General features: G+C 40.1%; 1 protein-coding gene across 2 annotated transcripts in view; it reads right to left on the bottom strand.

Moving 5' to 3' along the window:
- The window catches only part of SLCO5A1 (solute carrier organic anion transporter family member 5A1), a 155,768-nt gene that overhangs the window by 65,975 nt on the left and 74,670 nt on the right, over window positions 1–15,123 (bottom strand). The window lies entirely within an intron of this gene.

Here is a 15,123-nt window from a genome sequence, read left to right as displayed (position 1 = left end):
TCAAGGGTAACTAAAAACATGCACGATGGTTCTCTCTTCTTTTATTAAAAAAGTCTGCTGTTATCTAAGAAGAATTAGCAGAAGTTCAGACCTTCAACGACTCTAAGTTCCTTTCTTCTACCTTTCTCATTCTCCTTTACTGGGGCTGAGCTTTCAGCCTACAGCCCTCCAGGAGTTGGGATGGGAGCACAGTATCCAGGGTTGTACTTTTGGTTGGTGGGACTGGGTGATTTTTTTACATCAAAGGAGACTTAGCAAGTTATAAATACATTGAAAATAATGGAAATCAGTTTTCTAACTGCCAAAGAAGAGAGTTACAAATATGGAAAGGGGGATCGTTCTACATCAGATTGGAACTGGAGGTAATAGTATGAATTCGTGGTTCAGATAGACAGATAAATAGATTAGAGGAAGATAGATACATGGATGATAGATTGTGTGTGTGTTTGTATGTGGGTATAAATATAGGTCCTTCTCTGTCTGCTCACAAGGCTTAGAAGTAATGACACCCTGGTAGGAATGCATCCACCTGGCACCCAATTCTTGGTTTCTAAAAACCATCTTCTACTAAAAGGAACCAGAGCTCCCTGGAAAAATGTCTAACTTTACAACTGGAGTAGAGATAATACAAGATAAGCCTAGAAAACCTTGTTGAACAAGAAAGCAAAAATGTGCTCATGGAATGGTGAGGACATGTCAGAAGGACACAGAAAACAGCTTGAAGGATTCTCACTGGCCCAATCTGGGACAATTTGACCTCTGTAGATGCTAAACCAGTAAGCAAAAGTCTAATAGGAATAAGATATAGTCGGTTTTTATTATTCACAGATTCCATATTTGCAAAGACACCTACTTGCTAAAATTTATTTGTAACCCCCAAAATTAACACTTGCAGCACTTTCACAGTCACATGCAGACCAGAGAAAAATTTGAGTCATCCAATGCACACATTCCCAGCTGAGGTGAAACAAGGTGACACTCTGCTTTCTTGTTTCTGCTCTTGTATTGTAAACTCATGTCCTTTCGATAATTGTCTCACATGTTTTGCATTTTTGTGCTTTTTGTTGGTGATCTGATTGTTTAAAATCCCTTGTGCTGCAGTGCTGTCTAGGGTTCCTACAGTGCAAAAGACCATGATGTGCCTTATGGAGAAAATACTCATGTTAGATAAGCTTCCTTCAGGCATGAGTTATAGTGCAACTGACCGTAAGTTCAATGATAATGAATCAACTCTATATATTAAATAAGCAGTCTTTAAACAGAAAGATACATAAAGCAAGGTCGTGTATCAACTGATTGGTTGAGGATTATGTTGTAATAGGAACTCAATCCTGTACCCCCCCATAGGAGGGAAGCTCAGTCCAGGCTAATCCAGTGTTCATAGTGACTTTATAGAACATAGCTGCCACAAATAATGGGTGTCAACTGTATTTACGTAGCCTCAAAGTATTTCCCAACAAAGTACTTTTTAATTACTCATTGATTAATAATTACCTTATACTTATTAACTTTAGAATGAAGGAAGCTGGCAAATACTATCTTATCCCAGTGATAAAAGTTAGCCTAACTGGTGATAGGGCAAATTAACACTATGTGTCCTGCTCCTGTGTACTGAGCATAGCATCATTTCAGTGGTGTGCCTGCAAACATGCATAAATCAGGAAATATTATCAAATCCAAATTGAAGGATTTCCAAAGTTAATGGATATAAAAGTTACTTGCTTGTACCTTTTTTAAAAGATCAAGGTCATGAGACACAAAAAAGGCTGAGTAACTGATTCAGGTTGAAGGAGACTAAAGGGCATAAAAACTAAATGCATGTGATCCTGGATTGAATCTTGGACATCATGGGCATTATTGGGATAATCAGCAAAATTTGATTGGGGCCTATGGTTTAGGTGGTAGCACCAGATCCTTGTGAATTTCCTGATTCTTATGACTGCCCTATGGTCATATAGGAGAGTGTTCTTGTGCTTAGGAAGCATACACTGAAGTATTAGTGACAGTAGAGTACCATACCCTCAATTTCTCAGAAATGTTAACAATTGGGGAATCAGGGTGTAGGGTACACTGGTGCCCTGTGCTATTTCTATAGCTTTCATGTAAATTCAAAATTATTTCAAAAACACAAAATTTAGAAGACTAAGTTAGCAAAGAAGTTGTTAAACCTTCCTAAATTTGCAACCAAATACTTAATATTTATGCTACAGAATATATTTTAGATCAGTTTCTTGGTGTCATTTATAACTGTGTCATTGTAAAACCAAAGATGCAGTAAAAAGCATGATGAAGGAGAGATGATGAAATAATGATAATGATTATCATTTTTTGATCATTTAATGCTAGGAAATCTTACAGATTCAAGCTGGCACTAAAACCAGGAAATGCCTTAAACAGTAGTAAAGTAGGGATAAAATTCAACACAAAGCACCGAAATTCAAGAAGTTATAATTTAAGGTGGTCTATACTCTGAAATCACTTTCAAAAGAAGTGTTAATAGCACTGGCAGATCATTTGCTCCTTCCAGGCGCACATTGATGACAGTATAGGCAGCCCCATCATCACATGCACACGGACCTGGTGTTAAATTGCATTCCAGTCACAACAGAGCTATACTGCAATGAATCTGGCGCACCCAGTGGCCTCCAAAGCCTTCGGTCAAAATTCAGAAAATCTGAGATAGGTGGTGTGAGTGGATTCTTTTTTTTTTTTTTTTGAGACGGAGTCTTGCTCTGTCTCCCAGGCTGGAGTGCAGTGGCGTGATCTCAGCTGACTGCAACTTCTGCCCCCAGAGTTCAAGCGATTCTCCTGCCTCAGCCTCCCGAGTAGCTGGGATTACAGGCATGTGCCACCATGCCTGGCTAATGTTTTATATTTTTAGTAGAGACGGAGTTTCACCATGTCAGCCAGGATGGTCTCGATCTCCTGACCTCGTGATCTGCCCGCCTCAGCCTCCCACAGTGCTGGGATTACAGGTGTGAGCAACCGTGCCTGGCCATGACTGGATTCTTACGGAAGCTGATAAGGGATGGTGTTTAGGAGAGACTGGATCAGTCTCACTGAGGCCAGAGGCTGTAATTTATTCTCCAAACCTCATTGATCACAGCATGATATAAGGCAGAAGGTATTGATATGTTTGTAATTTTTTGACCATTAGCCAAACGTGTTCCAACATGTGTGAATATTTTATGCTCATTCATAAAATAAGTCACAATTTAAAGTTTGTATTAGATGAAGTTATTTATTTTTGTTTGTTTGTTTTACACAGGGTCTCCCTCTCTCGCCCAGACCAGGATGCAATGAAGTGATCATAGCTCACTGCAGCCTCAAACTCGGGGCTCAAGCAATCCTCCCACATCAACCTCCCGAGTAACTAGTACTACAAAAGGCCTTTATTTGGATGAGCAAAGCTTAAACAAGCACCAACTTCAGCAAACCTGAAAGGTGCAGTCATCTTTTCAAGTGGGCAGAGAGACAAACTTCCTGGAAAGTTTATTTAGTTTGATGAGAAATATATCCCAGGCTGGAGAGGGCTCTGCAAGTCCCTGTCACACTGAAAGACCCATCTTCTGTGGCTCCTTATACAGAAGCTGCAAGGTTTTTACCACAGGACCTGATATCCCCAAATGAGCTGACTGGACCAGGGAAGGAGGCGGGACTCAGAGGTGCTATCTACAGGCAACCCAACAGCCACCAGAGGCCTAAGGCACCCTATGTAAGCAAAGACTGGCCAAAAACCCCTTGACTTTGTTTCCCTTAGAGTGTTTGCATTGGAGACTATAAGGGGATAATTAGGCAGGGAGTATGAAGATTGAGTGAGAGACAAAAGTAAGGAAAATTGAGCCTGGAGTCACAGTGGAGTCTGCAGAGTGACTGTGGAGCTCAATGGCAATGGGCACATCCCTATCTGCCAGGGGCCCAGCCGCTGGGGCTTCTGCTCTCCCATGGAGCCTTGCACCAGAACCCCAGTACCTCAGGTGGCTTGAACTGGCTTCTGCTCTTTACAACCTGAAAGGATCTATATCATGTCTTTTTGCTGTTGTGTTAGATTACTGAAACAAACTTTGTTTTAATGATATATTTGAAAAACGTATGCCAACAAAGGGATTGACCAAGCATAAGAAGAAGGCCCAGCTACCATGAACACCACTGGGTGTGCCAGGCCTGTGAGAGTGGACTGCTGCCTGCCCTTCCACCCTGTAGTCCTATAGTTGCCCTGCCCCAAGCTTCATCCATGGCACGGTCTTCTTCATCTCTGTACTATTTGTGGTATTCCCCACCTGTCTCCTTGGCAAATGCCAAACCCATCCATCAACTTCCAGGATTGGCATCTGCCCCTGTAGGAAGCATCCACAGCTTCTCTACACAGTCTAGGGGGCTCCCTCTCTGTGCTCCCATGTACTTGATCCATAGCTCTAGTCATCAATTCTTAGGTAGCTGCACGTGTTTACCTGTCTGTTCCTTTCAGGAGACTATAAAAGCTGTGACTGCAGGACCTTGGGGTATCTGTACATCTTCAGCTCCCAGCATTCATCTGGCCTATAGGAGGCACTCAGAAAATATACTTGGAATGTATTTATTAACATTGTTTATTATATCACTGCAATAATTTATGCTAAAACAATAGCCATATACTTGTGAAAAAATGAAGTCCATTCCAAAGAGGCATAATTTCCTCCTGGGGAGCAGGTTAAGAGCTAAGAAAGCGTGTAAGTCATAAGATGAAAGGTGGTCCACAGTGGTGAACTCACTGAAAATAGAAAATTACGCTCCTTTTAAAAGTATGGTTCTTTAATGCTAAAGAATCCTTAATGGCATCAGATAAGATTATAAACTAAAATGCCCATTAAAGAAGAATTAAAATACTAACAGGAGAAACAGAAAATATACAATATTGTCCTTTATCCAGCATATCTGGGAAAGAGGTATGCTTAATTTTTCAGCTATCTGAGTGATTGCCTCTTTAAGCAACAAAGCTTTAAATATTTTTGTTGTATTAACTGGTAATACTAGTGAATGCATAGCATAATCTGACATTTTCTTCAAGATTTCTTCAAAGTCATAATTAGGAATACTAATTTCTGTATGCTAATTAGTTTTTCACCATCTTTTTTAACCTTCATTAATTTTCTGATTTTTTTTTTTCTGGTTGCAAGAAAATTCCTTCCCCAGGATGTGTTGTTTGTGTGTTTGTTTTTACCCACCAACCTTGTGCATCCACACCAACGTTCCTTTTATGTTCTTCTAAAGGGCCCTTCTAAAAGTAAACATAAGCTATTAATTTTGTTCCTTTTACATCTTTTTTAAAATTTAAACTGGGGGTGCGATGAGGACTAGTGCTTGTTTTATTATTATACAAAATAGATAAGTTAGTATTACTATGAAGCAGTTGACTAAATTTCATTACCTCGAAATGTACATTTCTACCCACATATAAATTATGAGTATTAAATACCAAACAAACATACTGGCACCTCTTAATGCTTTTCATAATTTTTTAAATGGATATATCCAGACATACTAACATTTATCTAAAATTTAGTACCCCAGGCAGTTTATTTTCCTAATGTTTAAATTCCACTGAAATACATACCCTTTTAAAAAAATAATTTGTTGTGCCAAAATTCACAGAATATAAAATTAACTATTTTAAAGTAAAAATATTAGTGGAATTTGGTACAGTCACGACGTTGTGCAACCACCACATCTATCTAGTTTCAAAATATAAATACTTTCTTACTATTAAAAAAAGTTAAGCATTTTATTTTCAGAAATGGGATTGGAATTCACTTTTATTTTATTCTCTAAATTTTCTGTCATGAACATGTATTACCTTTAGGATATTGTTTTAAAAGCTGCAATTTTAAAAGGCTGCAGACATGTGTCATCCCTGAAAGTCCTCCCTGACTCAGGCAGCCAACATGGATTCCTTCCTCCTCTTCCTTCTACCTCCTTAGAATGTGCACACCTCCATTTTAGGACTTAACATATTAATATTGTGTCTGCTTTCCTTTCTGCCTCCCTTTGAGGGCAAGGTCTGTAACTTTTCATGTATGAATCCTGAGTTCTTAGTCCTGTAGTAATTGTCCAATAAAGATATTTGTGAAAAAGAAAAACAAAAAAAGAAAAAATTTCCTTAGGATAGATACTGCCAGCCATTTATCTCAATAATTAAATTATTGGGTTCCATTTGGAAACCCATCTAGTCCTTTCCTAAAAGTCTTAAATAACACCCATTTCTCATATAAAAGTACATTTTGAGAGAAGAGTGATCGAACAAGCAGATAAAGGCAGCTTAAAGGGACTAAAGTCAAACAAGGCATAAAATTCACATTGGGCACAGAGACCAAGAGTGAAGATGAAAGCAACCAGAGTGGAAGGTCATAGTTATATAAAAGATGGGGATTTTTATTGATAAATTTTAAAATAATGTGATACTGCCAAAATACAGGGCGCTTTGCAAAGCACATGGGCAGTACCAAGGCCTTTGTCTTGAGGGCATAGGAAAGGCCTCCTCAAGGAGGAGGAAGAAAAGTGGTGTAATAAAGAAAGACAGAGGGAACACCACATGATAATTATGGCTGAAGGAGGCCAGTGAGCAGATACTCCAGCTAGAACACATAAGCTTCTATATTAATCATGTTTGTAAATTTCTGTATTTTATAATGCTTTGACTTCTTAAAAAGCTTGCCGGCCAGCGAGAGACTGCCCTCCCAGGACTATAGCCACTTCCTAGAGATAGCATTGGGCTCAGCCACCACTGTGAGCATACCTTTCATAAGCAAACCAACCAATCCCAAGTTGGTAGCCCCAACCACCTCCTTATCTAACTCATCCACACTTCACTTGTCCTAAATCGCCCAGGGTCAGTTACCAGACAACTGGAGATCATCCTTATAGCCCAGAGCCTATGGACATTATTCAAACTAGCCAACCCTAAGCTCTTTCCCAAGGAGCTCCCGACAAAGCCTGTGGCCTAGACCCTGGCCTCGCTCCGATTCTGCCTCCTGACCAACCTGATGCTCCCCCTGCAGCCCTGCATGGCAGGGCACGCCCCCTTCTCTTAGGAAGTGTAAGTCATTTATTCTACCAGTGGTATTAATCTCATCATATCATCACTCAGACATCTCTATAAGTTAAAATCCCATGGGTGCAAATTATTGAACAGCCTTTAACATCTCCTGAAACTCCTTGATCCTCTTCTTTTATAAGCACTTAAAGTGCAGTTGGCCCTCCATATCCATGGATTCTGCATCCATGGATTCAACCAACCACAGATTGAAAATACTCAGAAAAAAAAAAAAGAATGGGTGCATCTGTATTGAACACATCAGACTTTTTTCTTGTCCTTATTCCCTCATCAAGACCATATAACAACTATTTACATAGCATTAACATTGTATTAGGTATTATAAGTAACAAGAGATTATTTAAAGTATACCAGAGGATGTGCGTAGCTTATATGCAAATACTGCACCATTTTTATATCAGAGACTTGAGTATCGTGGATTTTGGTATCCACCAAGGAGTTCTGGAACCAATGCCCCGTGGATACCAAGGGATGACTGTATTTAAATGTTCCATTATCTCTAATCTTGTAGTTCCTATCACTTTTATTCTTTAAAGCCTTCTGGTGCATCAAAAAGCTGGTGAAAACATATGATCGTCCTGCAGTGAAAACCTTAGTAACTTTTATGGCCTGTGAATCTCGCATGATCCTGTATGTTCTTGAGCATTTGGCAGATACAACTTTTCCATGCCTGTTATCCAGAAGAATCAAACTATTTTTAGTCAGGGTTTTCTGTAAAAGCAAAACCAAGACTGCTTATCATATGCAACATGGCCAACACAGGACGTACGTGCCCTCATTTCCTGCTCATTTTCTTTGAAAGAAATGACCCCACGGGTTTCCCAATCATAAGGCCCCATGAAGGTACTCTGAGTCCTCCCCCTTCCCCCCGCAAAACACACCGGCAAATGGCATTTGCTGCTTGCCTGGAAAAGACAGGAGATAGATGACACTAGCACGCCACAGTCACCTCGCAGCTTAGCACATCGAGCCTGAGACACTTACCTACGACAAGGGGGTACGCATGGCTGCCAGGGCCTAAAATACATCATTAGTGGCTCCTGACCAAAGTACTACCTTGCTTGTTTAAATCAGCACTCATGAGTATGTTCACATATCTTTCTAAGGAGATGCTACTTTGATGAGTCACCCCACAGTTATTTTGCTGAGTATAAAGAAAGCGCTTTCTTTTTTAGGGATTCTCTGCCTGGACTGTTACCATTTACCTTTCACCTCCTAAGCTGCAAGTCCAAATCTAAAGAAGTGGCTTACCACCAGAAAACATACATAAAATAAAATAAAAGTCAGACAGGAAAGAAACAAAGAATTCAATACACAGAAAACATAAATAGAGCAGAGCATCCAAACTGGGAGAAAGAATTAAATGTGGCCGTAAGACTTTTCCTGGGTTTTAGATTTGACTCTGACTTTCCTGGCCATCAAAGCAAAAAGCTGTATAATCATCATTATCAGAAACACAGAAACATTCTACTTTCTTCCTGGAAAACAAAGTTTTTCCTAACTATGTTCTAGAGCTGTGGTTTTCACAGTGCAGTTCCTGGACCAACAGCTTCAGTATCACCTGGGAAATTGTTAAAAAATGCTAATTCTCAGGCCGCACTCCAGACCTACTGAATCAGAGACTGTGGACTGGGGCCTAGAGACCTGGGTTTTAGGGAGTCTTTGTGGTGATGCTGATGTAGGCTAGATTTGAGAACCATTGATCCAAAGAAAGGGTTTTATATAAAGGGCACTGAGCAACCATCTTATGGCAAATATGGGAATTCAAGCAGCAGCTTTCAATAGAACTGCAAACACAAAATTAAAGTGCAATTTAGCAAAGGCAGCATGCAAGAAGACTAAGAGCACAGGGCCCAGGCATGTAGCTTTTAGTGATCCCTCTTTGCTGGGTCAAAAACTGACCTGAACACATTCATACTATACTTGTTCCAAAACACCTAGCAAAGGAGCATATGCAATGGCTCTGGGTGTTCTTAGGCAGCTCAAGTTCAGAATCTATTCCTTCTGCTTCTCTCAACTATCTCCTCTCCCCATTATCTGAGGTTCAAACCCTATAATCACCTCTGGTATCTCTCTCTCCATCATTCCCATATCAGTTGTCACATCCTAAAGAAATGACCTGTTTCACTGGGCGCAGTGGCTCACACCTGTAATCCCAACATTTTGGGAGGCTGAGGCAATGGATCACCCGAGGTCAAGAGTTCAAGACCAGCCTGGCCAACATGGTGAAACCCCATCTTTACTAAAGACACAAAAATTAGCCAGGTGCAGGGGCGGGTGCCTGTAATCCCAACTACTCAGGAGGCTGAGGCAGCAGAATTACTTGAGCTTGGGAGGCAGAGGTTGCAGTGAGCAGAGATCACGCCACTGCACTCCAGAGCAAGACAGAGCGAGACAAAGCGAGACAGTCGCAAAAAAAAAAGAAAAAGAAAAAGAAATGACCTCTTTCTCTCATTCAATAATTCATTCATCAAATATTTACTATGTACCTACTAGGTGGTGTAAACTTAAAAGGAAATGTAATGGACAAAAAAAACAAAAAACAAAAACCTGTCTTCATGGAGCTTACTTTCTCACTGGGGAGACAATAAATAAGTAAGTAAAATCCATGGTGGATGAGTGATGGGTGCTAAGGAGAACACTAAAGGCAGGATGGAGGTAAGAAGCCTTGGAGGAGAGGTCGGAGATTTTTAACAGGGTGGCTAAGGAAGGCCTCACTGAAAAGGGCCCATGTGAGAAGTGCACTGAGGAAAGTGAGAGAACATTCCCAGCACAAGCATGGCAAGTGTAAAAGTCCTGGGGTGACACTGTCTGGCACGTTTGAGGACCATCAATGAGCCCAGTGTGGCTGAAGCAGAACACACAATAAACAAATGGGACTAAAAGGAGATAAAGTTAAAGAGGTAACCAGGGGTTAAATCATAGGTCATAAGGGAGTGGACTTTTCTATGAATGAGCTGGGAAACCACAGAGCTTTGAGCAAAGCAGTGGCATTTTAACATTTCTGGCCGCTGAATGGAAGGCAGGTAGAAAGGGGGCAAGGGTCGAAGCCGCAGTGCCAGTTTAGCAGGCTGCTGTCCTTTCCTTCTCTACTAGTCAAAACCTCTCCACTGGGCTCTGTCTGCAGCTGTCTACCTGCACCCCTTCCTGACAATCTGCTCCTCCTCCTCCCTAATCTACCTCTTTGAGTGCTACCAAACACCGGCTCAAACCTCCCCATTCCCCATTAGAAAAGAAATCGAAGAACTCACACCAGAACTCACGCTCTCCACCATATGCCCTGCTTGACCTTCCCAACCTCATCTCCCAGGCCTCTGCCACATATATCCAACACACCAACCACAAAACGCTTGCTCAGCACTTTCAAATACATCTACACAGTCCCAGCTTCTGGCCTTTGCTCTGTCTGCCTGAACATTCCTGACACCCGCCTCCACCTACTGAAATCCTCCCAGTCTTTCAAGGTTCATCTCAGATGCCACCTCCTCCATATAACTTTTCCTGATCCCCCAACTGGATGTTCCTTCTGCAGCCTTGAGCCTCCATACCATTGCATCTGTTCTCTTTTTATGGCCTTTAATACATTTCCATCTGTATTTGCCCTGGCTCCCCAGTGGACTCTAAGCTCTTGGAGGGTAAACCACGGCTCACTCAACTTTATAACTAAAGCATGGAGTACAGCACCCTCTATAGAGTGAACATTCAATGAATTCAATGATGCCAACATTATCCTTCCATGAGCAAAATTCTCCAACTTTCAGTGGCCTCTTTAAATCAGTTTATCACTTCAGGGTAACTATTTTATTTAGTTAGGATTTTAAATATATTGCACTCTAACAGACAAAATTCTAGCAGAGAAAATCTGTTACATTTTATGCTTAATTAATAATACTAAGCAATTAAGCTTCAAAGATTAAAAAGTGGACATAGAAAGTAAAATCATTCTTATGATTAACTGCCACCAAAAGTTTTTTTAGATAGAAGGCTGCCCAGTTAAATTTGGAATGCTTTAAAATGCTGGACCTCAAACCTCAGGAAAATGGATTCACTTAAATATTTTAAGTGTTTATTTTTATTGGTAAGATTTTTGATGGAATCAATGCTAATTTCTTTGTGGAATGTAATGCAGATATACTGAGAATTCTACTTTCCCCTTTGTGGTGTCTTAAATCAGCGTTATTCCTGCATAATTTATAATAAGAGTATGAAAACACTGAGTCAGATTTTCTCAATGTCTGTCATTAAAATGTGGAGGTGGAGTATATTTTCTTCTATCATTCTCTGCAATAGAACTTCCCAAAAGGGCACCATTCTGTATGGCTCAAATAATTTTCTTTTTTTTTTTTCTGAGACGCAGTCTTGCCTCTGTCACCCAGGCTGGAGTGCAGTGGCACAATCTTGGCTCACGGCAACCTCCACCTCCCGGTTCAAGCGATTCTCCTGTCTCAGCCTCCAAAGTACCTGGGATTATAGATGCTCACCACGACGCCCATCTAATTTTTTTATTTTAAGTAGAGACTTGGTATCGCCATGTTGGCCAGGTTGGTCTCGATCTCCTGACCTCAGGTGATCCGCCCACCTCGGCCTCCTAAACTGCTGGAATTACAGGGATAAGCCACTGCACCTGGCCAATAATTTTCTGTTTAAGGAAGCATAAGTTACCAACTTCTACCTCCTCTTTGAAGGTACTAATATTGGTATCCAAATTTCAAATATAAAATAAAGACCCAAAAGCCAAGCGTGGTGGCTCACACCTGTAATCCTAGCACTTTGGGAGGCTGAGTCAGGCAGATCCCTTGGGCCCAGGAGTTCTAGATCAGCCTGTGAAACATGGTAAAACCCCATCTGTACAAAAACGCAAAAATTACCTAGGTGTGGTGGCACATGCCTGTAGTCCCAGCTACTGGGGAGGCTGAGCCAGGAAGGATCACTTGAGCCTGGTTGGCTGAGGCTGCAGCGAGCCAAGATCACACCACTGCACTCCAGCCTGGGTGACAGAGAGAGACTCTGTCTCATGAAAATAAAATAGAATAAAAATTTTAAAAATTAAGACCAAAAGAAGCCCTACTCCAGAAAATAGAAGGGAAAAAAGGATCTGGGACTCAAACTCAGATTTAACTCAAAATGGACTTTTCTATGAATCATTTTTTAAGGCAAGACCTCAGTAATAAATCTCAGCTTTGTTAAAAAGTAACTTCAATAATAAATCTCAGCTTTGTTAAAAAAAAAATGATGTCAATAGCAGAATGATTCCTGGGGATTTAATTTGTCCTTTGGAAAATTATATTAAATATTAGTCACTTTCTTCAGGTGATATGTATTAGCTACACTAAAGGAAATCAATGTATACAAGATAAAAATGAATTAATTTTAAATATTCTAATTGAACATCATTTTTTATCATCAATGTCATTTTTAGCAAAACATGTTCACTATAATTCAATTAAAACAGTATTTCTTTCTAACAAGATAATGTGCCTCTTGAAGTTCCAGTCTTGATATGATTAGAGAATCCAGTACAAGTGGAAATAACAAAATGAATCAGCTGTGTGTCCCAGTCAGGAGGTTTGGCTGCAGAAGTAGGATCAGTCATGATAATCAAGGCATAGGGTGAAAAAAGAAGACTTTATCAAAAATAACTAACATGAAAATCAGAATATAAACAGATTTTATAAACCAACTACGCATCACCATTCAAAGACTCCTCTTATTCTTGTTTTTAAAAGAAAGTATCTTGAACCATCAAAATGAGCCTAGAGAAGACAGAGAAAAGCCACCCTCGGCAGTACAAGAAGATACCCCATAGAATAGTGCATATATTCCATCTCCAAAAATCATTTTTAAATCCCTGATCGCTTTTGAACTTGCATATCTAAGTATGGGTTCCCCAGGAGCAGGCCCTGAGACGAGAGTTCGCATCTAAGTAATTTATTTGGGCAACTCAGGGAACACTGGGTGGAGAGTGTTGTCGAAGTGCACTGGAAGGGAGGAGAGCTCACGAAAGACACAGAAACACACCTCAGAATTGCCTCCCCCAAGAGGCGCAGGAGCTGCGGTGTTGATCCAGTCATCCGGTTAAGACTTCTCTGGGGCATGGGAGGCCAGGGGTTTCATTCCTTGGTACCTGGAAACCGCCTCAAGCAGGAGCCAAGCAGTTTTCTCAGCCCACAAAGAAAAACCTTCAGGCAAATGATTTCAGTCCTGGCAGTTAGTGGACCTCTGCCATGAAAACAGTAGGGTCCAAAAATGTGGACAGGGCATCGATAGCATTGTCTACACTGCATCTTCCAAAAGAACTTCATTCCCAGCAACAGTTGTATCTGCTGTTGGTATTTGATATCAATCTTCTCCCCGCTTTTTTCTACTGTCCAATAGATCATATATTTCATATTCAAGTCACCTAACCCTAAGCTATAAAACATATAATTTTATCTTACGTATGACTTTATTTCTCCCTTTGAATCCACTTTATAGTCTCCATAAATGAAGACTCAAAGGCTGGCCAGGCGTGGTGGCTTACGCCTGTAATCCCAGCACTTTGGGAGGCCGAGGAGGGTGGATCACCTGAGGTCAGGAGTTCGAGACCAGCCTGGCCAACATCGCGGAACACCATCTCTACTAAAAAAAAAAATACAAAAATTAGCTGGGCATGGGTGGGCGCCTGTAATGCCAGCTATTCGGGAGGTTGAGGCAAGAGAATTGCTTGAACCTGGGAGGCAGAGATTGCAGTAAGTGGAGATCACACCACTGCACTCCAGCCTGGGTGACCCATCTCAAAAAAAAAAAAAAAAAAGAATCAAAGATTATTGCTATGTTTTACATTCTTTGACATCAACCTTATCTCAATTGAGTTGTGAAAAAAAATCACTCTTTTGATAGTAGCCATAATGGTCTACAATAGGTTCACAAAAATGCTGGGCTGGTGCACATGGGAAGAGATCAGGCCATGCCAGCATCCAGAGAATGCTTTATGTTATTAGAGCATAAGAAGTCATGTACAGTTCCAAAAGTGCACACTGTCACAAAATCACGGGAAGGGAGAGGGCCACATCTAAAATGTAACTGGAAAGAAGCATTTTCAATGAAATAGCACTTCATTTGCTTTCAAAAAATATAGTCTTTAAAAATGGTCCAATCTAACTATTACTGTTCTTAGGCCATAGGGACATGTCCGTAACATATGAGTAACTTTATTCCAGGCTGGAAATGTTCCTCTTTGGCCACACTGTGTATACAGTCAAAATGAGATGATAATGTGCCTAGGTAAATTTTGCCCAACACAACCTTGACTGATGAAAGCACTTGATAAATATTATGCTTCATAATTTATATCAAAAAAATCAATTCAGAGAATGTTGGAAACAAAACTAAAACTAATGGGAGTGTCACATTATAGGTTTCTGGAATTAAAGGGACTTATTGTCATTCAACAGATATATGAAATACTAAACAAATATTGTCTGGTCATGATCACTTCAAATTGTTTAGGTTATAGATTGCCTAATCTAGTTTAATATAATCAGTATTTTTAAAAGAAATAAAAATGAAAAAAAAATAAACCATATATCACCAAGACCTTCTGGATGCTTTTACACTGCATTTGGAGGTCCATCCCCTGGCCACCCTTCTCTGGGGCCACATGCAAGCATTTGACAGAGCTGCTAAGTGAGATCCCTTTCTAGTGGTAGGTATTATACTTATGTAGGCATCAAACCACACTGCCAAAGCCACTATTCCCCTGAAATAAACCCTCCATGGCACAATGCACTTGATTTTTAATATTTTAAAAATCAGACATCTCTAATTATAGTAAATAACATATATAGACATCCGTTTCTTTATGATCTAAATCAGTGCTTCTCAAACTGTGTGTGAGGAAAAACCATTTTTTTAAATTATTATTTCTAGTCTGTCATCTACTAATACTTTTGCAAAATACACAAATGATGAATTATTTAAAAATTAATTTTTAAATAACATACAAAATATAACCTTAATTTTTAAATTATTCTTAGATGCAACAGACAAAAAAA

Source organism: Nomascus leucogenys, chromosome 16 (assembly GCF_006542625.1).
Source record: "Nomascus leucogenys isolate Asia chromosome 16, Asia_NLE_v1, whole genome shotgun sequence".
Taxonomy (NCBI): Eukaryota; Metazoa; Chordata; class Mammalia; order Primates; family Hylobatidae; genus Nomascus; species Nomascus leucogenys.
This window is presented reverse-complemented; position numbering and strand designations above follow the sequence as displayed.